Below are 27,824 nucleotides of genomic sequence, written 5' to 3'. Positions count from 1 at the left end.
TAATGTATTGGATTATATATAAAAAAATAAAAATCACCGGTAATGCAAACCATGCAGAGCACGTAAATGCTCTTCAGTTCCTCTTTATAAGTGTGTTACAATAACTAATTTGGGCCTGTATTTATGTGGACTGTTGAGTTCCTGGGTGCTGGCATTGTTCATCTGTAAATGAGTTAAGTCTAAACCTGTTTTGCAGTGTTCCACATAGCCCTGACCCAGTACATGGAGGCTTAAATGGTGATTGAGTTCTCCTTGTGTCCCCCAAGCCATCATGTAGGTTCAGTGTAGCCTTTGCTGTTATCCCAGAAAACCCTCTAGCTGTTGTTCCACAGACAAGAGATGGCAAAAATGAGAGTGCCTGGTAGAATGCACAAAGGTTTCTGTTCCCTATGTTGTGCTGCCTGGGGGCCTTCTTCAGTACTTATGGGTCTTGGCATCACCACTTGATCCACCTAGTGCCTCCAAAGCATGCAATCAAGACAAATGATAACTTGGTAATGGGTAATGTCCATGTGCTATAGAGGGTTTTCACCTTTTTGCACACTACCATTGCACAGCACCCTGGAGTGCCCATGTTAGGGGTTACTTGAGTTTCTTTCTTGCTCTGAACTACCTTGTATATAAGTTACTCTCTGCAGAGGCTGTAAAGCCTCAAGAGACAGAGCACTAAAGGCTCACTCCTATGAGAAAACCTACTTGCTTAAAACTGTGACCCCTCTGTAATAGGACAACTATACACTGGAGGCTGCTAGTGGGCCTTTGTCATTTTCTTGGCAGGCAGGTGGATTATTTCACTCAATCAGTAATCCAGACATAAATCTTCATCTTTCCCATTTGGATTTTTAAGACATCGTGACCCAAACCCTGAAGAGGCTCTGCTGTCACTCACAGCCCTACCTTCCCCCATGCTGATAAAATCCAAGATGCATCAGCACATTGGCTGCTCACATCTGTCTCTCCACAACTCTTCTTTACAAAGGCAAAGTGATTGATCCTTTAAGCAGGGGTTCACTAATCGTATTCATTTATTCAGGCACTGTCTGGCTGCATGCTCTGAAAGAGCAGAGTTGCTTTTTCAAATGTATTTTTCAAAGCTCTTTAACAACTTAGGAGCAGCAGTCTGCAGGGGAGGGAGGGTGAGTCTATAATTTAGAAATATGGAGGAAAGAGAGTGCAGTGATTTTTGTTGCTCAAGTAGCATCATATGAGGTCAGGGCAAGATCGATGGACAACATACACTATCTTGGTGCATTGAATATGCAGAGAGGTGGCATGCTGGATATTTGGTCTTGGTCCAAAGTGATACTGATATGCTGCATTGACACACAACAGGAGAAATGTTCTTAATAGGGTTATGGTTTTCCAGTATGAAAGGCACTTCTTTAGGAGGTAAAAAATTCCAATGAAAGCACATCTCTTCTTCACTGGAATCTCCCATGAGGTCAGTGTTCCTTATAGCAAGATGGACAAGCTTTTGGTATACTCGGAAATCTCTTTTCTACCAAAAATGAAAGAAAACTTGTCTGTCATTTGTAGTCCATAAGTTTCCTCTCATTTTGGAGTAGTGACTCTACCATCATCCCTGTATTGAGTCTCAGCATTGCAAGAGATGGTTGAAGCATTCCTCTATCAGTTCTAGCTGCTTTTCCTGATTGTAATGTTGAGGAGGTGCCCTTAATAAAAAAGAAACTTGGTCTTGAAGTTAGGTACTCACCTTTGCCTTGCTTAAAACACTGGGTTGGTTCTCGTATCACCTGACCTTGGATGTCGACTAGTGTTTGGTCTTTGAGGCTGTCGCTTCCTGCATGATAAGATAATCATAACAGAGCCAGAGTTGACAAGTGGTGTTTTGATGTAAGCAATGAGCAAACAGACAGATCAATAAGTGCTGAGCAAGGCACGCTTCACCTCATATCGTATCGACTTACTGCAAAAATAATGGGGCAACAAAATGAAAATGTGTTGTGTTCTATCTGAGTTATGGTCAGTGGTTATATATAATATAATACAATATATTAACTCAGATGGGATTTGCTGTTGAAAAAAATACAAATGGGCAGGCACAAAATGTACTGTCTCTAAACATACACACCAACACACCGAGATTAATAACACAGAATATGGGAGGAAATGAAAGCAACGATAAATTTCTATTATTATAACCATAGAAAGAACATGAGAAAGATTTATGGCACTAAGAGCAAAATTTCTGTGTCCTGTTAGTCTGACTGTCTAATGTGTGAGAGATTTATGAGGCCAGTGAGTAACGATCAAAAGTATTTGTAGAAGTTTACCATTTGTTAGCTTTTATTTTTGCCCTCATTGAGGCTCTTTATGAGCAGCAGAAGGATGGCACTGGGCTGACTGGCTGTTGGTGGGAGTTGTGCTATAGGTTGGTTATAAACATTTTTATTTCAGAAGCTCTGATCTCCAAAAGCCAAATGACAGCCAAGGCAGAGAGAAGCGTAAGACTGAACTGAAGAAAATCTGGTATGTTTAGAGACTCTAAGAGTTCTAAGAGTAGATGCACTGAGGCAGGCAGGCACTCTCTTGTGCTAAGGTTGCTTTTTATGCTCCAGAGAGACTCCTGCTTTGTCCTCTCTTGCCTCTGCTGATTAATCACGATGAGCACCCCTGTGAAGGATACATACCTATGTAGGTGCATGATTTCTCCACGCACAGACAGGTACTTCTGTATCTCCTACTGTATGCCCACAGTTGGAAAAATGATGAGTAGGTGTATAAATGGGGCCGCTGCCAGGAGGAAAGCAGAGTCCGTGTGATAATCAGGTTGCAGAGAGAGAAAGGTTACGGGAAAGAGTAGAATATTGCACTGTTGGGCATTTATTGCCTTTGAAATGGATTGAGTGTATCTAGAAAATAGGACGTTTCTCACAGCTATGTGAGCATCTATCTTATCTCCCAACAGCAGATAGCGAACTGCGTACTCAGGGACTTAGAAAGATAGAGGATGATTATGGCTGTTTGGTTAATTGTGATATGACATGACAGAGAATATAATTTACCTTGATGATAATTATCACTGACCTAGGTAGTTTTGCAAAGCTTAGACAGAGTGTAGAGGGGTCGCTTTGATGGATCATTTCCTTCCAGAATGGCTCTTCTGCAGCTCTGTAGCTTCACAGGCGCTCTCTGGGTGTGCTGGAGTATTTTTCATATGTTTAATATAGGAATCCATATATAAAAATAAAACCAAGGTAATACTCTCAAAAATACCCTGGAAAATAAGTATGTAAATCGGGAATGAATTTGCAGTGGGTTTTGGGGGCAGTAAATGCCACAGATATAAGCAGAATAAAATAGCCATTTGGGTCACAATATTGAATCTGAATGTTCTGTTGTTTGGGATTTACAGGGGTTGCTGGCCTCTCATTTAGTTTCTTCTTGTGAAGTAGGGAAAACTGTTACGTTTTTTCTGTGCTGAAACTGTAGGTCAGGGATGTAATGAGACATCTAAGCACAGACTGGAGAGGGTGAGTATTTTAAAGCAGGGTGTTGTGTTTCAAATAGTTAAGCAGATTGTTTCCCAGTTGTTGCCCAAATTTATCAGGAAATCGTAAGATTTTTAATAAGTGGTTTTAGCTGGTAGCATCATTCAAATTAGTATCTAAATACTTTTTTCATCTAAAGGGATTATCAAAATAGTTGTAAGGAGTGGAAAACCCAATATGCTACATACATGGTTTGCAAGAAAATCCCAGGACATTAAAAGTAAAAAAGAAATCTGTAATTTGGATATTTAATTGCTAAAGAAAAACCCTTTTTCAGAGAAAAAAATATGCTGAAAATACTTGAATAGCTGTTATCCAAAAAGGTCAGGCAGCCAACCCTAAAATTATCCATATAAAAGAGGTGACTCCATTATTTCAAGTAACTTCTGGTGGAAATAAGAGCAGATTTTGGCATAGTGAGTAGATTCTTAGTATAAAAGTGAATATATTCAGGCAGTCCACTGAGATGCCTGATTTTACAAAAATATGCAGAGCTCCCAGCAGTGACTAGTGTGGTTGAAAGAAAGCCCTGTCATTTAGATGTAAAACTTCATTTAAGGCTCCTATTACTGACATCTTTTTTCTTAAAAAGTGCCAAGTATTTTGTGCTTCGAGGACCTCTAATTGCATTTTTGGACTTTTCCATTGCTGTTTTGGGAATCTGGGAAGGAACTTTGTTTCAGAACCACTGGAGATTATGTAAGTGGTTGCAAAAGCCTTTAGCTCATGGGAATTGTGTGACGCTCATGGATTTCAACAGGGTCTGGCAATTTGCAGTTGTTAGGATGTGACTGCAAGGGTGCTGTGGTGCTTCATTACCCATGCATATTTGCCATTTCCCTGACCTGATGCTGCTGTGTGCGCCGTGGATTGCAGTAGTGAAGCATGAGCCAGGTGAGCTCTGTTGTTTGCATCCCCTCCTGCTTTTTTATGAACTTGCAGCAAAGTGGCTTCTTAGTGGGAGCATGTTATATTTCCTGTTCATGCCTGCACTGATGGCTGCAGTCTGGCTTTTTTTGCTGCATCCCACCTTTGCACGGGATCAAGCACTCTTTCCTGCTCTTTCATCTCCACACCTTTAATCTTGTGCCTCATTTTCAGATGGTGAGGGAGGTATGTGGCAGGAAGAGGCTGAGGGGGTCAAAGACACCTTGGGGACTTTGAAGTCTAATGCAAGAGGACAAAAGGGTGGAAGGGGGTCATGGTGCAAAGGGAGAAAGGGGCAGGGTTTTGTCATTGAGTGGGGGAGTAGTGTTGGAGGGATGTACTTCCCTTTTCCTGGGGTTCAAGGATGTGAGGTTGTTGACTGACAGCTTTGCTGTGTGCCAAATGCTTGTCCTGCCCTAAATGAGCTGGAAACAAGAAAAAAACAAAAAGTAAATGGGAGTAATTTGAAACACAGGACATCTGCATGTTCATTGTTAAAAAAAAAAAGTAAACCAAATCCTTAAAAAGTCAAAATGGTCCCTGGAGAGGCAGTGCTCAGCAGGTGACAAGCTAGGTAGGCATCTACATGCAAAGACTCATTTTTTCTGCTTTCTCATCAGTCCTCCCGGGCTGCAGTCTCAGACCACAGGTGGCTGAGCCCTGGCTGAAGCCTCACTAATTCTTGCTCTCTAGCAGGTTGTGACTGGGGAGGAGAAGGAGCTCCAAAAGCAGCACAAGAGAGAGCTCTAGTGATGTTTAAAAGGGAGAAAAAGCTCTTGAATAAGTGTCTTTTAGCAGCTGCTAGGTGTAGACTACACATTTGGTGTTTTCTTTCTGGTGCTATGATAAAAATTGAATCCATTTAGGGAACAGGACTGGGGGGATGGTCATGATTTGTCTTCCCTGATGCATAAAATCCTGTTGTACAGTCCTGTTTATATGGCTGCCAAGCTCTGTCTTTAAACTCATGGACAGCTCACTCCTGGCCTTATTCAAGCCTTAGAGCCACTCAGATTTGCCAGCACTATTTGCAAACATTCTGGCTCATGCTCTAGCCTGAGTGAGCTCTCTCACAAGTTAGCGTAAAAGGCTAGAAGAAAATGTTTTTGTCCTCATTGTATCAAATCCAGGCCTGATCAGAGCAGAATTTTCTAGAGGCACTATTGATTTTTGCCTCACAGACTTAACCAGCAGTTTGCAAGTCACTCAGCCATCATTCATATCTGGAGTTAGGCAGCAAGATAACAGTCCCTGTAAAAAGACTATGTTAACCTTTGCCTTGGTGATGGATCACATTAATAAGAGTCTCAGATTCACCACAGTCAAATCATGAGTCTGTGCCAGCTGTAGTATTTTAGCTGGAAGATATCAAAGCAAGTTTTTTTTTTTTCTTCTGAAGCAGCATCTTCCCCAGCTTTCTTTGCCAGTTTCATAGAAAGTCCATGAAGTCAATGGTCTTCCGTAGATGTGTGTGTGTCCTACATGATGACATGTCCTACTTCAGCCACTGGAGTCAAGATCAGCTTGCCTTTGGAGGAAAGGGTGTTGCATAATGGGCCCTCAAAATCCCATCTAGCTCCTTTTCTTGTAGTTTTTTGGTCTAAGCAAGGCTTTATAAAAATCTTGGCATGCTGCTTGAGCTATTTAATTGTGTGTTGTGGTTGTTTAAAACCATAGCTCCTATTTTGTATGTAGAAAACAGCTGTTTGGAAAAATAAGTTTGGTTGTTGTTTTTTTTTTAACTTTGACTTTGTCTAGAAAATGTTGACTTTGTGAGGAAAACAATTGTCAAAACTCAAAGCAGCAACCCCCACAGAAAAATAATGGAAAAGATAGAGATGGGAAAAAAAAAATTACAATTAATCAACACAGAAAAAAGAAGGATACAGGGACACATGGGCTCTCTGAATAATTGCAAGCAGGATCTGTGCTCCTGACCTGCAGCTGAACAGGTTTGACATCCCCCAAGAGAGTTTTGAAGCTTTGTCCCAGGACTGCCTTGCAAAGGTGAGGGTTCAAGTGTTGTGCATGGGAGGCTGTGACACCCTCCAAATTTATAATATTCGCAAAAATGGCAAAAATGTTAATTTCTTTCCTTCTCTGAGACTTGTGGAGGTAGCTTCTACTGAACTACTGATCTGAAGGGCTTGAGGGCTGGCTGGCTCTGCCAATAGTAGCGTTAAACATACTAGACCTTTTCTGCATCAAAATACACAGGACATGCAAGCCCTAAAATCTTAGTGTTAGGAGGCTTTAAAAGGTGCCTGGCACAATTTGGAAGAAAGGTGCCTATGGCAGCTGATGCTGAGGTAAATCCCCAGTGCCTGCAGGGTTCCTGCACACCAAGAGGAATGCAAATAACTGAATTTTATCTGCTCAGCAACGCAGAGAGGTCCAGAAATACTGCTTTTTCTTGCTGCACAGGGCAGGAGAGAGCATCTGGCACTGGCCCAAAGCCCTGCTTTGGGCTATGAGACAGCTCAGTGTGAGGCTTTTCCTGAAGTCTTCCAGCTCTCCGTTGGCTATAACGTGCTCCCAGCCTCCTGTGGAGAACCACTGCAGCCCTCTTTGCATGCAAATTGTTAATGCGTTGTGCATGAGGGTCCTAATTAATACTCTGCTGCAGATAACGATTTTACATTATAGCTATTAACCTTGGCATATTTTGTACTAAATGCCGGCACATAGGGGAGGATTTCGTGTATGTTGCTTTGTGAAATAATGAATTATGTTTTTGCATATTTTATATATTGATTTTCTTTAGGAATCGTGAGACTAATGTTGGGGAAAAGAGGTCTGCAGTAGTGTATTACCTACTCTAAATATTAGGGCATTAGTCAGGTCTTTTGGAGCCTCAAGTTCTGTTTCTTGCTCTACATTGGCTTTCTTCAGGTCTTTTAAGCTTGCACATACAATGAAGACAGGAGTGCATCCATAGGATGCATTTATAGTCCTCAGAGAAGGTAGCCTTCCTTTTCTGTGCCCAAATGTCTCCTTTTCCCAGATTTTGTAATAACATCTCCTCAATTCCTAGCTCACTTGAGTGTCCATCTGTAGTAGTCTGACTCCTGGATCAAGACTGTGAATCATAAATCATCAAAGTTTGGATGATAATGGGTTTTTAAGTGAGGTATTTTTAAGATTTCTTTTTTCTGTTTAATTAATTTGTCCCTAATAATAGACCAGAATTGATTACAAGGAGTAATGATGATGACAGCCTGGTCTGGTGGGGTTTATCCAAGGGCATAGTTCTGAAGAGGAATCCTGGCTCAGGCTGAAGACAAGGAGACTTAAAGGCTAAGTGCCACTACTAGCTGATGGGCAACAGTGCTGATGGTGATTTAAACTGTTTGCATCTGCAGTTCCGTGCTCTCTTGTCTTGCTGGGGGTGTTAGGAGAGAGCATCTCCTATTGCCTATCCTGCCAAAGTAAAAAATTAGACTTGTGTTCAAAGTGCGCAGTTTCATCTGCCAGGGCAAGTGCAATGCCTGGGCCAGGCCTACAACCTGCAGTTCCTGCAAGGAGAACGTCCAAGGGTTTTTCAGTTTTTTCTAGCTCACCCATCTTCCTATACTCAGTGCTTGAGTGATGTTTAAATGCAGAATATCCCAAAGCGCCAAACTCTGAGGAAACCTGGTCCTCATTTACCCTGCATTTGCCATGATGTGTAATGGAAAAAGGATGCTTATAAGGCCACTTTCTTTTGGAGGAATTTTGTTTCTGATCCAACTGGCAATAACTCTAACTGTGTGTAAACTATTTTATGGATCTGTATAGTCAACAGATCAATTTTATTATACTTGGCCACTGCAGAAAAAAACTGTAAGCTCCTGCTGTTAGCTGATGTCTGGGAAATATGTTTACAACTTTGTTACTTTCCTTTAGTGGCTTCAATGTATTTATTTTTTTATATAGTAAAAATTGTGCAGTGCTCTCTCCTGTCCTATTTTATCTTGCAGAACTTTTCCACATGGCCACCTTCAGTATGGCATATTGTGCTAATGAGAAAGCATTCACAATTCTAAATAATGACAGGTCTCTTGGTTTTCCTGGGCTGCTAAAAGTTCAATTCTCCTTTGTCTTTCAACTATTGGGTTTTACTGATTTTAAAAGTCTTTTGTGTAGTGTACTCACAACTATTAGTTTCCACTGAAGCCCCCAAAGTGACTGAGAAAGCAAGATTTACTTCAAAATGAGTTAATCTGTTTTAAAATGGTGTAGAAAGTATTAAAAGGTGTAGGAGTGAGTTGCTGGTGTTTACAGCTATAGTAGCTGGAGCACTGGAGTGGCTTCCTTAGGTGGCCATGCTCTACACCATGATGAAGTTAGGGCTGATAGCTGTCTCAAACACATCTCTGCTGCTATTTAATTGGTTTAGTGACAATTTTGATTTATCCAGGGAACTGGGCTGTGGCAATGAGATACCCAGGTACCCAACTACTCCTTGGCTGAAAGTGAGGGCTTCTTTATGAGACATCAAAATGTTACCTTTTTGCAAGCTGGCACTGCCTCTCTGGAAGGGTATATTTGAAGGGAATGTTGAATCAGTAACTTCAAAAGGCCTTTTAAAAATAATCAAGTTTGGGAACATGTTTTCGTGTGATCTACGTTTCGTTTAACCCAATGTCCCATATGTGACAAACATCAGTGCCAGATGTTTCTAAATAAGATATGAAACTCCCACAGCAATAGATGTGGGATGGTTTTCCCTAAACAAAGGTCTCACCCCAACCGTGCGTACTTACAGATCAACCCCAGAACAGGTGTTTCACTATGAATACCTGGTGGACAGGGAAAGCTCATGACACACCACTCATTGTTTACTGAATTACACTAAATAAAAATATGCAGCTTCCTGGGCAATCTTAGCTACACCATCTTTAGAGTTAAGCTAAACTGACATTTTCCATTTCAAAAGAACTGACCCTGTAGTCACAGGACAGATAAAGTGGGAAAGGACCTCAAGCTTCAGACATGGGCTACATTTGGGAATCTTCAAATTTGCGACAGGGTAAAGGAATTACAGATTTCTTTTACTTGAATGGGAATCAGTGAAAAGCACTTTGGTGAGCCTTTTATTTGCAAAGTCACTTTTTGGAGTAGACTCACACCTCAGCTATTGCTATGATGTCTTGGTAACTCTATTATTTTGTATTTTCTCTTGGTTCCTTTGCAATTTGCACATTCAGGTTCAAGGCTTTGCTAATGATAGCTCCTTGCATTTCAAGGTGGCTGAATCAGCAGGACATATGGCATGTATCCACAGAGCTTTAAAAATATCTTTCTACTTGACATATGCTGTTTGTCCCTGAACACCGGATAGGTTAATTGTTAAAGAAACATTAATAACATTAACCGATGGTATGGCTTCCCACTGCCTCTGCCCTGGCAATCTCACACTGGCAAATGGATTAATAATCCTATCGGAAATGAATGTCGTCGCTATGCAAGTAACTCAAAACTAGATAATTTAAGAATAGTTTGGATGATTGCTAATTAGATCCACTGACACAGGGGAATTTGAATTATTCATGTCTGGCTGAAAACAGCGGGTAATTCATTTGTGCACTTCTCTGCAACTAATGTGAAAGTTGTTTATTTTTCCCCACACACCCACCGAGACAATTGCTAGAAATGATCCCTTGTTTGAGTGCTGATCATTTCACTGCAGAGAAATATCAGGGCTGCAAGGATAGGCTAAAAAGTCTTGAGAAGTTACTTGAAGGAACATGTGGACAAGCCACGTTTTGAGACATGAACTTTATTCTGTATTCAATAGAGCAAGCCAACATCTGAACTTCTGAATAAATATCCAAATTAAGATGGGCATGCACTCCTGAGGTAGGTGAGGAGAAACCACATAGTGGCACCTGCCTCCCCACATGCACCCGTTTTTGGGTGCTGGAGTGCATGAGGCTAGCTGGGAAGACATGAGGGCACCCTTTCCAATCCTTTCTGCTCTCTTCACTGTCCTCAGAGTCATCCAGCATCACCCTGTCTCCCTGCGGCAGAGGCATCAAGCACTCCCCAGAGCCCTCCTGTCACCTGGAGGAGCAGTCTGAGGAACTTCCCTCTCTGAGGACCCTGTGCATGTCCAGATGCACATGCCTTTCAACTCTGACACCCCCAAATCATGAACACACCGTTTTCCTTGAGAAAAGGCATCCTTAGCAGCTCTGCAAACATGTACTGCTGGACACAGAATTTGCTAAAGTGAGCTGGATAACTAAAGTTGAGGACACACAGGAGGCAGTGAAAGATGTTCTCCACCTGTGTTTTGTTTATCCTTAGTGACATGCAGAGGACTTCAAAACAGTGTTCAACAGCTCTCTGGACTTTCTGGTAGCTCCTTCTGTCCTAGCACTGAGCTGAGAGCCCCAGCCAGCAAAGATGCCTGAGCACACCAATTTTAGGACTTCTGCTTTTTACTTTGTTCATTCCCTGAAAGGTCTCTATTTTGTTTAAATGGGAAAAAAAGAAAAATCAAATGTCTCTGGAACTGGAGGATAAATAACTTCACACATGAAATTACCCAGCTCATTCAATACTAGGCTCTGCATATCCTATTGCCTTTATTAATTTATGAGCTTTATTATCTTGATTTTTCATTAAAATACAATAAGTTGGTCTAACTCATAAAACAGATAAAGTGAAGCATAATAGTTCATTTACCATTGATCCATATTTGTAACTCACAGAAGATGATGGCTATGGCTGTCATACACGAAGCCATATCCAATTCAGAAGTGCTACACAACTATGAATAGTTAAAGCAGGGAACAGCACCTCGTTTTTCCTTCCTGCCTCACTAGCACACTTGCTTTTATTTTTACCACTTTCCAGCACAGCAGCATTAGCTCATGTCAGCATCTTAGATGCATCTAACCCTTCACAAAGCAGGAGGCAGAGAAATGTAACTTGCCTGAGACCACAGACAAGAACAGTTAACTGAACTTGGTCCTGTATTTGAGGAAAAAGGGAGGGGCAAAAGGGTGTGAAAGCTGCTGCAGAGGGGATTAGTTTGCAAAAGGAGGCATAAAGAGCACCGTGTGGCACTGAACACATTTTAAGCATGAAAAGCTTGCATTTTTTTGTTTTGTTGTTTATTTTTTTTAAGTACAAGATTCAGGCTTGAGCACAGATCTATGTTTCTTCATGTGTGTGCACATGCCACATATATCCATTATTGGATAGCAGTGAGAAAAGTGCCAAGGGCTCAAGTGCGTTTGCACACTAAATACCAAGTATATGAATTTCTTAGCATTTTCCTCTTACAAAGGCAAAGATGCATTAGAAAGCAGAGATGTTTAAATAGTTAGTTGTGTGGCAAAGTCTGAAATGCTGCTGATTTTACAGCATTTGTGGTCAGAGCCAGCTCCTTGCCCCTTGGCAATTCCCAGCGGGCACCATGGCCCTGCATCCCCCTCCCAGCTTTGACCATGTTAAGCCACAGCTTTACCCTGGCAGCCACCTCCTCATCCAGGCCTTCCTCAATATGAGCAGTGCTGGCACTGTGGGATCACAAACAGCATGAAAACACAATAAAAAAATCACTATGTGGCTTTTGCTTAATGTGTATTTCTATTTCCTCCTCCTGGCAAGTGGGGGAAGCTTAACTGGCTATTTCATACTTCTGTCCCTTTCTCCTTGACCCCAGACCTCTGTTGCTGGCATCTAGCATCACTCCATAAATGACAGTAAAAACACCTGATGTGGCAAGTGGGTGCTTTATGAAGAGTGACATGACATCAATCATAATTAACCCATGTGTCCCTGTCACAGGCTGGGGCAGGCCCTGTCACATCTGTTTTTCTGTTTGAAAATACTTTGGTTTATGTAGGTTTAGCTGAGAACAACCAAGAGACTGATGTCTAGGCAATGAGAGCTGGTAAAAGATTAATTAACTGTCACTCGGAAAGATGCCCTGGCTCTGGAAACCATCAAGCACATTTGTAGGGTTTCATTAGTTCTGCTTTCCCCCTCTCCCCATGCTTGGTGTTGTTTGCTTTTTGGATTGGTTAGCAGCCCAGCATCTGCTCTCTGAGCCTTTTGGAAAACACTCTGGAGGATGTGAAGCACCTGAGTCCTGCAACAGCATGATTTTACAGGCTTTCATAAAAGCAGGGTAATTCCTTTTGTGTCTTCAATTAAATGCCACACCATGAGCATTTCAGACCTGGCATCTGTGTATGCACAAATAAATATTAGTCAGATCAGTGCGAAGTGCATTGACACTCTGCAGTAGCACAAGAGGTGCTGTGGATTTTGTATCACTGGTGACTTTTGGTGTCGTTTTATGGCTGCCAAGTGGCTTGCAGAGCCACTGCGTAAGTAGTGTGCTGGTGTTGTATTTTCCTCCTTCTGCTCCCTTGAGCACTAAACTGGCCTGTCCACTTCTTAATCTCCAGTTACAGCCTGTTTAATTATTTTTTTAAACCAACCTTGTCCCTTACAGAATCCAGCGTTACTATGGCAATGCAAGGACTTGTCACAGGACTCACTGGTGCTGTAAAGGATACTAGAAGTTTGTTGTGGGACGCTGTACTTAAGCACATGCAAGACAGTGAGGTGTTAGAGGAAACTTTTTTTTCTTCATCCCTTGCTCCTCAGATCGTGAGGAGGCAAGCTGTGATAGTGAGCAGAATATGCCTTCGGGTATTGGATACACTCCACAAACAAAGCAAAATAAGTGAAAATGGTGTGTAAAGTGCTGCTTGGCAATAGTTACATGTATTGGACTCTGAACTTAAAGCATTTAAAAAACCAATCCTGGCACAGTTAGGAAATGCAGTTATTTCAACCTTTGGAAACACAACTCTGAACTGCACAGGGCCTTGACCAGTTTGGCTTGCTTTTAGGTAAAGAGTGGGAGCTGCAGGGGTAGTCTCTTCTCTGGTTATTATCCTTCCTACACATAACTATGTGCAGGTCTCTAAACTGGAATGATATTTTCTCAACTTGTATCTCCTTCCAAACTATCAAGATGACTGCATTCTCCTAATGCGCCTTACTGGTTCAACTCAAAGTTGTTAGCTTATTTTTAAGAATTTTCTGTCTGTTTCAGATGTGTGCAGTCCTCTACCTCCCTCTAAATAATGTTTGGGCTATTAGAGAGTTAAACTGGTAGCTCTCTTGGACTTGACACGGTAATAAATCTAATAATATCCTGCTAACAGAGCTAAATACCTCATTTGAGGAAAAATGAAGCAATATTTTTCCCTGAGCTGTAAAATATGTTAGGTGATTTCATTTCCTTCGTATGGAACATTAGGGCTTGGCATAATCCTCACTCACTCCAAAAGAGCATAAAAGTTGTCTCCCGTGTGATAGCTCCAGTCTCCTCGCTGCCAGGTACCTGCTGCACATTCTGCGCTGCCTGGCCTGCTTCCAGCAGTAGCATGTGTGGTTTTCCCTCTTGCTAAAGAGAAAAGAAAACAGGTCCATTCTGGCATTTGGTTGCAGGCTGTAAAATTGAAATTAGCATTCAAGACACAGATGTCTCTACCTACAAAGGCCACCTGCACAACTGATGCTTCACTTTCAGGCATGCCCCTTAGTCTGCCAAGGTCCAAAACTGTGACATGTTATCTGGCCAAGTCCTGAAATGAAAGACGAATGCAATTTGAGTAGGAACAGTGAGGTGCCAAAAGATCAATTTTAAAAATCTAGATGTCTTTCCTTGTGTCTCTGCCTGGTAGTTCTTACTTCAATGTAAATAGCTTTCAGTGGGGAAGAGACACCCTATTTGGGAAGATTCTCAATTATTTCATGACTATTGTGGCTGAAGTCCCATAAAATGAAGTTTGGGTTTGCCATATGAAGGGAAAATTTACAAGAAAATTTTGCATGCCTCAGATACTTTTGTCACCTCTGCTCTTTCTTTTGTTGTCTTCTACAAACAGAGCAGTTGTTAGGAATCTATTAGAATCCCGCTTTTTGGGATTCACTTCCTAGAATACCCCAAATGAAGTTTGTCTCTCATTTTTGCTCCGTGTAACTCCATTAGCCACATTGAGCAAACAGCTGACCATGAATTTTCTTGTTTATATAAATATACAGATGTAAAATATAGATTGTATTTCTGTCTATATCTATTTCACTCTCCTGCTAATTATTTTCAGTTTTTTGACCCTTACACTGAATCTTCTTTATCTGTTGGATGTTTTACAGTCTTAAATGGATACCTACTTATGTTTTCTAGTCCTTAGATTGGTATCTTTTAGTGTAATTTTTGCAAAATCTGTTTCACTTTCACAACTGGACTTAGTTCCGTTAAAGGAAACTATTGCAAATATATATAATCATAAAGATTTTGAGCCCCTCACATCTGTGGATACACTTGCAGCTGTCACTGTTCTGCTAATCTGCCTTTTTCAGTTTATCCTTCACACTCCAAAAAGAACTAAATCTTTGCATCAAGCGACTTTTATTCTTCCTGGATGTAATTCTCTTGGTTGTTTCCTATATGTCGTGAGCTTCCTTTTCATATGACTGAATATGAAATGCATACTGAAATCAAATGCATAAGTCTTTGTGTATCTCTAAGTCTTTTATACTGATTACATATGAATTGCTTCATTTTGTTGGGTGTGGAGAGACCTAAATAAGAACATTTTAAGCACTGCTTGACTTTAGCACCAAATACCTGTTAAATGTCCAGGAGCATATCGGCATTAAGATGTTGTGCCAGAGGTGATAATAGATTGTATTCCTTGTTGCTTTACTGAGTGAGGTGCTGTCTGTTGGATGTTTCCTTAGCAAAGCCATGTCTGAGTGGCAGGAAGGAAAGCTTCCGATTTGGGTTGATTGTAGCAGTTGATAATAATAATAAATTCATTCTACTTATCATTGATGCAATCATTTCCCACCTGTAACAACAGAAGATGCTTAAAAAATACTTGGAAACCCCCCCTAGAAGCCAAATGAAAGAGCTGTTTGATTTGGTTTTTCATATCTTGCTGCCTGAAGCAAGGAGAGCTGGAAGGTGCTAGCTAGTGGCCAGGTATGTTTGGAGTATTTTGCGTTCACTTTTTACCCCTCTACTCAAGTGTTTTTGGAAAATACATTCCTTTAAAATACATAAATTTTAAAATTCATTACTCCCTTAGACAGAAAAAACATTAGCATTTCATGTTTTTGTCATTGTTTTTTATTTTAATTTATTTTATTTTTTTATTTGAATAGTATCCATACTTGGGAAAGAAATATACTACATTTTTCCTTCTCTCTTAGCATTATTTATAGCTCTCTGATACCATTTTGAACACCTTACCATGATCAAACATTATTTTAGTATTTCCCACAGAATGCTGCAGGAAATACAAAAACATAGAGACTTGTAAACTTTTTTTAAGAAAAAGGTTTTGCAGCTCAACAGCTTTGAAGCTATTTTTAACTCCCTGAAAACACAGGATAAATATGCTGTTGATCATTTTTGTCAGAAGATGGATTTCAGTAATACTGCCCTCCCCCTCCCTCCCCCCGAGTTTTTAATCTTTGCAACTGCAGTTACTACTTATAAGAAATGAATATGTTTATACAATTATTCCAACCGCTCCCACTCTGAATGCATCATTTTCAACAGGGATTAAAGTAAGAGAAATACATATTGAAATTATAGAGTTTGTACAAACCTTGTCTTTATAAGAGCTCTCCAACTTTCTGCTCCCCTGATAGTCTTCTTTAGAGAACAGGGTCTCCTGTGTCCCATCAGGGACACTACATCTTCTCTTCCCCTGCTTCCTTCTTGCCTTGCATGCTTAGCACAGAGCTTAAAAATGGGGATTAATAGCTGGGCCTATTATAGCAACTCAGTGCTGAGTTTGTCCCCTTGTGCAGCCTGTGCTGGTGGAGAAGGCAGCATTGACATCAGCCTGGAGGAGAAGGACTTAGGGGTGATGGTTCACGAGAAGCTCAACATGGGCTGGTAATGTGTGCTTGAAGCCCAGAAAGCCAACCGTGTCCTTGGCTGCAACAAAAGAAGCGTGGCCAGCAGGTCAAGGGAGGTGCTTCTCCCCATTTACTCAGCTCTTGTGAGACCCCACCTGGCGTATTGTGTCCATTTCTGGAGCCCCCAACACAGGAAAGACATGGAGCTCACGGATAAAGTTCAGAGAAGGGCCATGAGGATGATCCAAGGGCTGGAGCACCTCTCCTGTGAAGACAGGCTGAGAGAGTTGGGGTTGTTCAGCTTGGAGAAGAGTTGCTCCAGGGAGGCCTTATAGCAGCTTTCCAGTACCTGAAGGGGACCTGCAGGAAAGCTAGGGAGAGACTTTTTACAAGGATGTGTAGTGAGAGGATGAGAGGTAATGAATCAAAACTGGAAGAGGAGAGATTTATGTTAGACATTAGAAAGAAATTCTTTAGTGAGGGTGATAAGAGTCAGGAACAGGTTGCCCAGGGAAGTTGTGGATGCCTCATCCCTGGAAGTGTTCGAGGCTGGGTTGAATGGGGCCCTGAGCAACCTGGTCTAGTGGGAGGTGTCCCTGTCCATGCAGGGGGGCTGGAACTAGATGATGTTTAAAGTTCTTTCCAAGTCAAACCATTCTATGATTTTATGATGATTCTATGATTCTGTGATGGTTCTATGATTCTATGAACTCAAGCTGCCTGCTTTTCACCGTGACTTACTTAAACTTTTGGACTGGCCTTGGCTACCAGGGATCTGTGGTAACAGATGCAGGAGGAACCAATCTGCTCTAAGATATTGACATGTTTCCCTGTTCTGCTTTTATTTGAGCTTCTTGCCCTGCTGAACTCATGGCAGGCAGTTTTACAGAGGTGGGAAAACACTAATCCACAAAATATTTAGAGATCTCTTAATTAATTCTTGAAGTCACTTGGCAAGTTCAGATCAAGGCAAAAGTGATTTTCCCCAAAAATGTGTGGCAAACCAGGGAACAATAAATTCCCTTAATTCCATTAAATGCAGCTGTGACCTTGGATGGATATCACCACCTGCTCCTCTGTTGCGGGTCTGAAGATACAAAGAGCTGGAATGTTATGCAGTTTTGCAGAGAATGGGTTCTGCTGAAGGAAATATGGTCTAATTGAAATATGGTCTAATTTACACTGGTTTCACACTGAGCAGAAAAATCCTGAAGTTTTTCCCTCAAGAAGCAGGGAAGAGAAAGCATGGAAAACCACAACAGATGCCCAACCCAAATTAAAGAACCCCTTAACATTTACTTGTAGGAAAATAAAAGATTGGCAGCTTGTCCTCTTCACTGATATTGCCATGTCTTATATTCCTATTTTACTTACACTCTTCTTTAATGTAATCTACGGATTATGCGTTGCTTTAAATTATTTATATTGCAGACTTTATTTCCCAAAACTTGTTAGTTCACTTTGAGGTAGAGCCCCATGAAAAGTCTGGAAAGCATTTATTAAAAATCAATACCTCTGTGATCCAAACAGTAATAATTAAACAAGGGCAAGTGGCCAACTTAGTTCGTCTCAACAAAGTGCCCTTTTGTCTTAGAAAGTTGAGGTTGTCAATGTATGCAGTGATTAAAAGTCACAGCAAGGTGGCTCTTACTGGAAAGTGTCCTTTCCAGCTGCCATGGTATCTGCAGTCATCTCTGTGCCACATGTGGTCTTGCTTAATCTGGATTTGGGCCCTTTGGCTCGTGTATGCTCTCACTTGCTGAGCTGCTGAAATTGTCTGATTTAAATTAAAATTATTTTTGATGTATCCACAGTTGCATAGAACCACTTACCTAAGCAAATTCAGGTATATGAAGGTCTTTAAATCTTCTCCTTTAGTCTCCTTTTGCTCCATGTGACACCAAGGGCACATCCTTCCCACCTGCTGCTGTGCCATGGGACACATCCCTGGTGATGTGGCACACATGGGTACACGGGACTGGGGAGGATGCATTACCAGAAGAGACAGTAATGGTACAGGAAAGTGTGTTTGCAGGCTGTGGTGCAGAATCTGACCCTCACTGAGGGGCTTGTTGCTGGCTTTGACTGCTCTCTCTAATTGGGATCACACTGATCAGTTGCTAAAATGATGCTCCCAATAGGCCAGAGTGTGTTTTCCTAAGAAAAGCCTGAATCACGTCTCTCAGCATGGTAGTCTGGCTGATGTGAAATAAAAGGTATGTTTGTCAGTTTTGTGTCACGCTTCCTCCCTCACCTCCTGCTGGGGAGCAGGGCTGATATGATTAGAAGCAGCTCAGACATGCCTTTTGGTTTGCCTGCAGCAATACTAGCAGCAACTTTGTTTTTTGGTTTCCATTTTTAAAGCTGGGCTTGGTTCCTTCCAGTTCTCTACTTCCATTGCTCTTCTGAAGGTTGCTCAGCTCACTGAATACATACAGCTATTAGAGAAATGCTTAAAATAACCCCAGATTTCTGGCTTAGGTCACAAACCAGAGAATGAAAATATTTAGTCAGAAGTACCTTGGGTGTTTAAGCAGCAGACAGCAGTGTTTGCAAATACTCCTAAAAAATAAGTTGAGACCTCTATAGGCAGCCAGAAGGGAGGGTTTCTGCACCAACTGGGAGCCCGCAGAAGTCAGTTAATGTTTATGATTGCACTGACAGCCAGAAAGGGTGTAAGTTGAAGGGTTAAAATGCATGAAGATGGTTGCAAGTGTGATCCAGTGCTTTGGGTCCCTACACACCATTTATGCTGTGCACACCTTCCTTTTTGAACTTGGGTGGAGGAAGATGGATTCAGCATTTTCCATATAGGTGAAGTTATGTCCTATGTGAGACATAGAAACACAAAATACTAAGGCAGGCAAAAACCTAGTTATTTCAGTCTTGAAGCATCACCTCAGGGTTTAGTGGAAGTAGTATTTGAGAACTCTGCTTTTCTGGTTTCCTGTTGGGAATGTGTTTTCCATGAAGCATTATGCTCTTCTCCATTTGATGAGCTTCTAAGATGAGAAATCATTTTTCCACTGAAAGCAGACCTTTGTGAGGGAGGCTGTGATTAGCTGAAAGTCCAATTTTTCTCAAGTAATAGCTTGTAAGGAAATTTTCAACTACTTTTCTGCAGCCTAATTTGGGAAACTCAACCTCTCAGCTCTACAATTTTTCTGATAGTGAGCACTGGTGTTATTAATTTATGAAAGCCTGGGCTGGGAAAAGCATTCCAGATCTGATTTACTCCAAGCATGTGGAATCAACAGTTCTGCTATGTTTATTGGATTGTACCACAAGCTCTTTGCTAGGTGGGAGCCAGACCCTTTGCAGTACTGTCTCCTTTTGCTACTTGGGAGCCATCCCAATTTATGCTGCATTTCTTAAAAGTCTGGATTTATGAGGGCTTTGTGCAGACTGCACTGGAGATATCTGTAGGGTCTAGACCTCCATTAGCTTTCTTTAGCAAGGTCCACAGCACAGAGGGAAATGTTGGGTTCTTTATTTACCTTCACAAATGCTTTCTTCTTGCCTGCAAAGTCCCCATCTGGACAGTGTGCCAGTTCTCTCTGGCCTGCAATAAACTGTCTCCAGCTCACAGTGCAGGGGGCATCTAGTTTAATGCTACTGGTATTATGATAAATGTTGTGTGATTGTAAATTAGGTCTGCCAAAGATTGATGAGACTTTTATCCTGTTTTTTAAAATACATAGAAAAATGTCTCTGCCGTAGACCTGCCTCCTTTGGCAGATTTAGGGGTGCACTTGGGAATAATGGTGCTGTATGGCGATTATAAAGGTATATAAAGTATTCTTTATTGTTCATTACCGTTGCTCTGTATTAAGCTCATGATTATCTCCTAATGCATTGCAGTTGCAAACCCCAGGCCCCACCATATGAGAGTCTGAACAATCTGATTTTGTTTGGACAGTAGACAGTTAGGGGAGGAATACACTCAGTTGTTTTCATGCAGAGGCCATGGCCTGTCTTCTTCCAGCAGCTTGCAGAGTTTCCCACAAACACTAGAAATGAGTGTTGGGAGGTTTTTCTTTGGGCAACCAATATGCAATCCATGTTGCAGATATGCTGATGTACCCTCAGGCCAGTCAGCAGGGCAGTAGGGATTTCTTAGTATGAGCAGCCTGGTCAGCTCAAAAGCCCCTCAGGGGCTTGAACAGATGCCTTAGCTGAAGAAAATGCCCCTGCTGCAAGGAAGCAGTAATGGTGGCACTTCTAAACCTAACAGGTTTCAAAAGCAAACACAATTGTCAAATCTTCAGTGGCTCTTTGCATGGTGCTTGCCAATAAAAAGGCACTTGAAAAAACTCTGTCAGAATTGCATTAAGTAGAGCTGAGCTCTTTTGGATACCTCAGTCCTGAGAATTAAACAGCCAAAAAAATCCAACCTTGAGCACCTCAAAACCTGCAGTTTTTGACATGAGACAAATCCCAGAGATGCACCTGAAAATAACTTTCATTGCCTTCAGAAGGCTTCGGATAATGCCATTAGCGCCCCAGCTGCTCTCCCTCCTGTTGGTGAACATGTATACATGGGAATTGCCCGCTGATTTTTTCAACATCAAACTTGCATCAATTAAATATCACAGTGAACTGGGATCTCTCTTTCGCTGCTCATGACTTTTGTTTGTGTATAAGACATCTGGCTCTGTGAATGCAGCATCAGTTTGGTTTTTTTAGTTGCTTCTTTCTCTTTGCATGAAACAAAGCCCATCTTGAATGCTTTCCCCTGAAGTCAGGAGTGCACATCTGTGTCTCATAGCTATGCATGCAAAGGCATTCTGATTGCATTTCGTGTGACCAGCCGATGATAACATTTTATTGAATTGGTGCATAGATTAAATCCCCTCAGCCATGACAATTAAATAGGAAAAAATGTGTATGCCATTTACAGGGATAATATTTAATCAGAGATAGACAAGAACATGAGTCATCAGCTCAGAAACAAACCCAGTCTTGATATAAATTCAATTGAACCTGTTCCAGCTGTTTGCAGAAAAAAAAGTAGCATTTTTCATAGATGTGACAACTGCAAATGAGCCCAGTTGAATTCGTCCAGAAGCGGAACCTTCAGGGCATTTTAAGGACCCCATGTCATTGTTTATTGATGATGGCTGAGGAAAATAACTAGGCAGCAGCAAAGGCCAGGGCACTGACAAAGAAGGTGCTGAGCAGTGTGGGGTTGGAAATATGACATACAGAAGTTACATCTCACTAAAACTTCAGTTTGCAGGTGTGCATGAAGGACAGCAATAGCTGCCATGCTCTGGTCTTGTAATCCTGACTGTATCCCCACTGCCCACCCCATGGGGCTGAGACTCCTGGGAGGGACTGATGCTCTAGGTAGAGGCAAGGCTGAAGCTCATTGAAACAAACTGTTTTTCATACATCATGCTCACCTTAGGACAGCAGAGAGAGCACTGGGCACTCCACTGCATTTTTAACAGTCAATTAGTATTAATCAAATCCAAGACATAGGGATAAATTATTAAGAATAGTCAGAGCTGAATAGCAGAGAAATGTCTGCTGGGACAGCAGCAGTCTGGAGATGTTCCAGGTGTTTTCAAGTTTACCATAACCTCTTTGGCAGAGAAAACAAGGTGGACATTTCACGCTGACAGGTTTAGTTGCACAATATGACACTCCAGCCTGGCTGGAGAAGAAGTAGGAGGAAGTATCTATTTGAAACTTTGCTCCTGTCTTCAGGGTATCTAAGAATTGCAAGTAAGTATGTGTTAGGACCCCACTCTCAGCATTCCTCAGTCTGCCAGATTTCCCCCCAAAATCAAGACTCATTAATTAATTCCTTTAAAATCCATTCAATATATTCTGCTGCATCCAAACCTTAGTTATTAAAGTGCCTCGTGGTCCCAACCACAAAAGTCTAAGTAGCTGCTTTGTGGCAGTGACCTGGACTTTTCCAAAATTAGTATTACATTAACTTGACACAGTCTTTTGCCCTCATAAACCCATGTTAAGTGAGGTTAATAATCCCATCTTTTTATTCTTTACTAATCCATTTCCTCTCACCTGACCAAACTGATTTTGGCTGACAAGCTATACATGCTATTCTCTTTAACCATTTTAAGGCCTGAGTCCTGTATTTATTTTTTTCCAGCCCCATGAGACCTGGCTGTGTTCCAGGCAGTGCTGAAAAATCAATGCTGGTTTGGCTGAGTGCCCTTTGGCCACCTGTTTTTAAAATTCTTGGCTATGAAGTAAGTAGACTGCTGCTCTTAATATGTCTAACTTGAGTAAATGAACTGGTTCATCCTAGCTAGGAAAGAGAAACATTAGTTTCACCTGCCTAGACATTTACCTCAATGAATGGCTCAAGGAAGTTCCAGTGTGGATCAGCTAATGACACTGCAATCAGCCACTCCACTGGAAAAACAGGAAAATGAATTTACATTCTCAAGGAGACCTTTTGCATCCATGTATGTCTCAGCAAAGAAGATATACACACTTTTACTCAGAGGAAATGCTCCATCACCATGTTATACAAGTGAGAGCATGAATGGCAACATACAAACAAGTGATGCAGGTGGGCATGTTGAACATAGCAGCAGTGTTCCCAGCGCGGCAGCAATGTGCTGGTACTTCCCAATCCCTTTCAGTCTTCTACTTAGCAGAGATGCATTTTCAAAAAGTGCAAGAGGTTAAATCCAACGCAATTTGATTTAGTGTTGAATCAAAGATGGAGGAGTAGGGGGAGAAAAAACCCTAAGCATTCTTCTAGGAGAGGAAACTAAAAATTCAGTGTCCAGGAAGTGGAGAGAGACATTAGCTGATTCTCTCTCCCAGTGTGGGTGGCAATGCAATTTGGGTAGGTATGTGCCTGACATCCTGCTGCACACACAGCTCAGGAACTCCTGATCACAGAGCTGTAGCTGCAGAGGGCAGTGCTAAGTAACCTGTTAAATAAATGGTGTTTAAAGCCATGGAATTTCTTAGCCTTGCTGCAAATGCTATATTTTGAAACACTAAACCTGAAGTTTTGATTTATTTGTAATACCTATTATGTACATCAAAATAGAAATGGTCCTTGTTTGACTGGCTATTTGCATGTCAGCTAGACTTGTCTCCTGACCTTGAAACCCAAAGAAAATGGGTTTCTGTTGTCATCAATCATTCTTCTACAAATGAACAGGCCCTCCTGAGTCCTAGGACAGCAACAGGACAAGCAACACTCTCCAGGCTGTAAGAGTGGCTTGCCTTGCTTGGCAAGCTGGCAGATTTAGTGTGTGAGGGAGAAATAACAGGTAGATCAGCAGGTGAATGATGCCTACAGTAAGTGATATAAAATAAGGAAGCACTCTGTTAGTGTTGGTTTTGGGAAGGACAGAGTTATGAAGTCCCCGTGTAACCTGCTGCACAGCAGTAATGCTGCCAGTGGGGATATGAAGCTCGTTAAGTAGGGACATACATCTGTCCCCAAGACTCAGCCTCACTGGTTGCAGCAAAAAGTGTTTTTTTAATGATGAGAACTGCTCAGTGTCACCTTGCCTGCATCCTCACCATTGGAATCTCCTTGGACCACCAGGCGCCCAAGGTGACAGTAGGCTGGAAGGAGTTGACACACAGGGGAAAACAAATTGTGCTCATCTTTTTTTGGCTAAGAAAGCTGATAAGATGTGCTTTTTCTTAACGACTTTTCTTGATGATTGGCACACTTTGTTGTTCTCCCAGAAGTCAGTGGAGTCTCAGCTTAAAAATGGGGGAAATCTATGGTAAATCAGATCCCTTCTAGGGAAGAAATTATGTTATAAGCTCAGTCATAGCTGAGCTATAGGTTTTCTGCAGGTACTCATAATATTACAGGTGTAGCTGTTGTAAAAGAACATCTCTGACATCAGGCCTCAATTGAGGATGAACAATACATTATTTTTTTCCATAATGCTAGTAGCAGATCTGAGAGAGTGGAGCTGCTTTCTCTGGAAAAAACGGAGAAAAGAGACACAAAGCAAAGTAGCAGACAAAGCAATGTAGGTACCCGACTGAGGGCAAATAGGTCATGTTTAAGACTTCAAGGGAGACTGGAAGATTTATGTTCAACCCTCTCTGCAAGCAACTTTTTGTGTGTCCATGAACAGGTCCTTTAACCTTCCTGTGTTTTAGTGACCTGTTTGTAAACTGCAGATATTTCTTGCTCAGTTTGGGCTTACTGATGCCAGTGGAGAGTCTCAGCAGGCATTGTTCTTATCCTCAGGCTGTGGGGTCATCAGGAAGGATTAGATATGTATAATTGATGTACGTATATGCTATAGGGTTTGTACAGCACCTTGCACAGTGTGATCCCAATGCCACCACATGTGGGCTCTCTAAGTGCTGCCAAAACACACAACACGGTCAGTAAAATACAATTCTATCATCTTTCCTGTTACCCTCTACCTCAGTTTTATTTCTGATGGAAAACTGAAGTATGAATTGGTTAGAAGACTGTGTTTCTGCTTATGTGTGCATGCACACGTAGCATCATTGTAAGTAGGAAGCTGTTAGCTTCCCAGGAAGCTTGGAAGTAGGAAGCTGTTAGTGGGACAGTGGTTGTAAGATGCTGAAATATTTGTATTGGGAAGCACCCAGGCATTTCCTAATAAGCTTATGCTAAATTCTCATGCAGCAGAATGAAAACGTGTCATTGCTTGAAAACTCCACGCATGCGTATGCAAGTAAACTGCTAGAATTATATTTTATTCCTATCTGGGAGATAAAAGCTTTGCACTTGTTGTTGGAAAAGGCCTGATTAAAAATGATGTAGGAGCTGTTCTTTTTCCTCTTCTTCTACCTCTGTGTGTGCTTGTACATGAGCAGGAGTTGCTATGGTGAACAAACCGTAGGAAGAACTCTTGATTTTTCCCACAAAACTGTAATCTTATTCTACTGCCTATTTTCTGAGATACATTTACATAAGTGTATGTATTTATATGAAACATAGATATGCCTGCAGTCACTCACATGCATACACACAAAGCTACTGTGGAAAAAGGGATATGTGACTTGTCACCATGTAAAACGACTGTTCCAAATCCACTGAGCTAATATTTTTGTGAATGGCTCAGCTGGTGACATTTCTTGGCTATGTTTCCAATTTAAGCAATCTTGGGAAGACTGGATTAATCAGGAAACACTTCCAGATTGTTAGCATTTTAGTTGCAAAATGCGGGTGATTACCCCCCTTCCCCAGCAAGGTTCACCTGGAGGTGCAGCTGAAACGTGTGTGAAGAACTGGAAGATATTACAGTACACAGAGCATCTTCAGCCACTGCAAACATGAAAGGGATGGCTTTTTTATTTAATAACCCACATTTTTTCACTTACTGTTAAAACAGATACCGTGAGAAGAGTATGACCTCAATACAGGAGATTTTAGTAAGGGCAGAGCAGGTTTCAGCCTTCTGTTAACTTTGCCGTAGCCAAATTTCTTTTAGGGCTTAAGCCTGTGAATTGCAGCACATTCCTACTTTTGCAGTGTGCTTGGGGAAATATTTCACCCCAGCTTCACATTAGGGCTGGGCTAATGCTCCTCAAATTAAACTCATAAATGGAGCTGCTAGGGAGTATTTGCAGCTCCACATTGTTTTCCACTGGTGACTGACAGTAAGCTGAAAGCAGAAGGGAAGCAATTCAGTGCCATGTCAGGGCAGGTGACTTCCAAATATACTGGTTCTAGTTTCTCAGACTGGAGTGTTTCAAAGTAGCTTTTCAAAATTACTTTTTGGTTCAATCTGTATCTCTCAAACAGTATCATATGACTGTATAAAGTCAGAACCAACATAAATTGCCACCAGATAGACCAGACGGATATGGTTAAAGGAATCCTTGCACGTGTCTCTCTAGGGCCTGGGTTATTCCCTTTCCTCCTAGGATACACATCCAGTTTTCTTTTCTCACCTGACGTCTAGACTCCAGCAGACATATAAAAACAGGTTGGAGTGCCTATCACCTTTTGACCAAAATATTTGAATGCATCTGTTTCAGAATATGGCAGATGTTTGCTAAAAAAATACTATTCTCCAGCATTTTCAAAGATAACTCACCTCCATGTGGAGACCCTGTTTGGCAAATCTCTTGGTCCATATCATCTTAGTATATCTTACTTGTGAAATATAACAGGGGGAATTGCTTTCACTGGTAGTTAAACATTATTGCTGTGATCTTTGTTCTACGGTTTTGTGGCTTTATTATTTTACAAAGGTCAGCATTAATTCAGCAATTTTCTTGCTTTTATTCCAGTACAAACCTTACCATATCCATTTGTTCCTTGCAGTTTATTATTCCTAGTCTGATGTCTGCTGTTCAAAGCTTAATGGAAATCCTGAGAAATATGATTTCCCACCTGTCTGAGAGAGTTTAGTACTTCTAGCAGTTTTGAGTAATTTCTTTGCTTTCTCTGACCAAAGTTACAGCTATACCTAAATGTAATATGTAGTGAAGCTAAAGCCAAAGGAGGTCTGCTGATATCCTCCTTCCTTTTAATTTTAAAATTAAGGACAACAAGAATTTGACTCTCTCTTACTTTCACATGCATTTTAAATTGTATTTTCTCAGATTATATTTTGTTAGCTGGGACTGACTCTGGGCTCAGTAATAGCTTGAGCTTCCTTGAGCAAATCAGTGATGCTGAGGTCTGCACCTGGTGAGGACACAATTGTTTTTTAAGGGCTGCAGTGGGATAAATGCCTCTGACAAGTGCAACACACTAAAAACCATATGAGAGGGTCGAACGGAAGTGCTCAGGTGCTGAAGCATCTCTCTGTTTCTCATTGCCATGCCAGGTTCACCCTACTTTGCCACCCCGAATCTTAGCAGGGCTAAAAATTAGGTTTGACATTTTAGGTGCCTTGCTTCCATTTAATGAGCATGGCAGCTTCTTTAACGAACATCAGAGCTGTGTGCCGACTCAGCTAATTTGATTGCATTTTTGCGCATTAATCAAAGCCCTCATAGTAATCTGACCTTGAATAGGACATAACAATGTTGAATGCTGGTCTGCACTTCCCTTTGAATGCTATGGTGGGATATTGCAGTGAAGAATGTCCTCTGGGCCACAGTCCAGCTTTCCCTCTGACCCTGCCTATAACTTACATTCCCTGGGAGTATTTTCATAGAATCATAGAATCATAGAATCCTAGGGGTTGGAAGGGACCTCGAAAGATCATCTAGTCCAACCCCCCCTGCCAGAGCAGGGTCACCTAGAGTACATCACATAGGAACGCATCCAGGTGGGTTTTGAATGTCTCCAGTGAAGGAGACTCCACAACCTCCCTGGGCAGCCTGTTCCAGTGCTCTGTCACTCTTACAGTAAAAAAATTTTTTTGGATATTCACCTTGAACCTCCTATGCTCCAATTTACACCCATTACCCCTTGTTCTATCACTGGTCATCACTGAGGAGAGCCTAAGTCCATCTCCCTGACACTCACCCCTTACATATTTGTAAACATTGATGAGGTCACCCCTCAGCCTCCTCTTCTCCAAGCTAAAGAGACCC

This window comes from Apus apus, chromosome 4 (genome assembly GCF_020740795.1).
Source record: "Apus apus isolate bApuApu2 chromosome 4, bApuApu2.pri.cur, whole genome shotgun sequence".
Taxonomy (NCBI): Eukaryota; Metazoa; Chordata; class Aves; order Apodiformes; family Apodidae; genus Apus; species Apus apus.
Note: the sequence above shows the minus strand (reverse complement) of the source record.